Source organism: Lithobates pipiens, unplaced genomic scaffold (assembly GCF_037356315.1).
Source record: "Lithobates pipiens isolate NorthernLeopardFrog02 unplaced genomic scaffold, aLitPip1_a1.2 Scaffold_22, whole genome shotgun sequence".
Classification (NCBI taxonomy): Eukaryota; Metazoa; Chordata; class Amphibia; order Anura; family Ranidae; genus Lithobates; species Lithobates pipiens.
Window position 1 is genome coordinate 122,608,132 of NW_027507784.1, and position 2,416 is coordinate 122,610,547.

The window sequence follows — 2,416 nt, forward strand, 5'->3', positions numbered from 1 at the left end:
AGATCTTCAATCAACAGCTGGGCTGGGCAACAGGCAAAGTGGTCCCAACCAATCTGCGATAATGTCCCCTGACGAGTAGGTGGCTACACACCTGTGGTAGTCTCTGGGATGTTTGGTGTGTAGTGGCTCCTCCTAGTTCCCGTTCTTGCTTGCCACACTAACATGGCTGCAGTGCGTAGTGAGTCCACATGGCTGGCACTCTCCATGGCTACCCCTGATGGGTACAAGCACCACAGTCTGGCTATCCCAAACTTTAACCTGGATGTTGTGGCCTCCTAAAGAGGGCGTTGTCGACTGCAGTTTTTCCCTTAGGGCAATTGACATCCCTTCCATGACTGGCTCTTTTGACATCTCTTTAACTGGGGCTTCTGCCCCTTTTGTTCCATTGCTTCCGGATGCACATTTGTGCCACACTTTGTGGATTACTGTGGCTGGCAGTTGGACCTGCTGTCCTTTTTATCAGGTCATATGCTGGTGGCTCCCCTTCCTCCTTCCCCCTACCCTTTTTCACTCCTATCCTCCACCTCCAACCTTCCTCTTCTCTTGGACACCTAATGGCATAACCACCTTCCCCATCAAGACCTAGCTAGTTTAAAATAAATTCTCTAGACTAATATTTCTCGACTCCAGTCCTCAAGTACCCCCAACAGGTCATTATTTGCCTCAGATGAAACGACTGTGGGAATTACTAAGGCAGTGAAATTGATCAAATCACGTGTACAAAATAATGGAAAGCCTGAAAACATGACCTGTTGGGGGTACTTGAGGACTGGAGTTGAGAAACCTTGAGCTAGACCCCAAGATACTAGACCAGTAACAGGAGGAAACTGATATGACTGTCCAGTATTCCACAAGTCAATGGTTGCCACCTTCTCAATGGCACCACACTCCATCCATGAAGATTTCTCTGCCCAGTTGGTTAGAGGACAGACCTACATTACAGCAGGTTCATGCAGGCATTGATTTCTCTTTCGTTTATTGACGGACATAGCTCCATTAACTTGACCGTATGGTTATTACGCCACCTTCAGGAGGGGACTAGGCAGAAACATGTAATGCATGTGAAAACAGAACTGTACAGTTCTGCCCAGGGGGCGGTCCCTCTAGCTATAACCCCTCAGCCTGCTTCCTGCAGCTCAGTTTATTTCTTCCTAGTAAAGAAGGACCTAGGCTCCCTGCCGAGTCCAACGGTCATGGGGATTTTTTTCTGGATTTTTGCCTTATGCGCAAGATATTGATCCTGTTATCTTCTATCAGCAGCCAGCTGGGTTACAGGCTGGATAATATAGATCCTTGTAGTCTCCCCAGTCTGGCCATTGAGTGTGTGCAGGCCCTAGCTATGCGTTGCGTCGGCCACCACATGCCCCTTAGGCTCGAGGGGCGGGCGGTGAGCTACATTCTCCAGGGCACACGTATGACCGGTCTACGGATATCTTTGTCAGTGTGCTGTGGCCAGCAGCCACCCCGTACTGCTCGGGTGTGGGTATGTGATGGGATGCCTCCAGCTCGTCCGGAAGGTAAGTACAGCTCTCCCTGTCTTGGCAGGACAGAGCAGCTGGGCATGCCCTGGGAGGTCGATTAGGGGGTCCCTCTTCTCCCTTTCCTTTCTCACTGTGCCTGTATTCCGCCCCCCTGTGTGGGATGCTGCATGGCTGTGCTGTGGTGTATGTACCCGGGGGGGGGGGGGGGGGCTGTGACCGTTAGCCGGGGGCTGCGCTTGCTTTCTGTGTCCATGTGCTGCCATTTGTCTTTATGCTGGTGTCTGTGGGCTCTGCATGTGCTACCGCCATTAACGCTGACCACTGCCACTTTTTGTTAGTCTCCATGTACAACATGGTCGTCGGCCATTTTCCTAATGTTTTTTACTATACAAGAACGTCCGGCGGCCATTTTCTTTCTCCCAGTGCTGGTTCCTGTGCCTCAGAACAGCACGGTTTTTACTCCTGGACACTTGTGAGCTGACACCGCAACAGCAAGGCGCAGCACTCGGTCCTGGGGCCCCTCAGTCTGTTAGCAGCTAGGAGGGTGGGCCAGCCTGCTGTCAGAAGCTGGCATTTCTTCCCCAGATCTCCCTGCAATTGCAACTGGCTCGCCTGCAAATAGCACAGTGCCTTTGGACGCTTTGTGGGCGGTCCTTGAAACATTCGTTGCTAGGGTGGAGGGTGGCGTGCAGGCACATGGGGTAAAAAATGGCCCTTGCCCCCCCCTCCCCTCCGGAGAGAGCTCCAATTCAGACTCTGGCCCCCGTGGTGACTGGCGGCCCCTGTTCTGATGTGACAGAGAATGCTAACCAGGACCATTCGGACAGTGAGGATGATTCAGTGTCCAGGTCCGCACAGGAAAAAGCGATAGTTGGGGCACTTTTCAACGCTGTCCGGGATACCCTGAAAATACAGGCTGCAGCAGAATCCTCTGC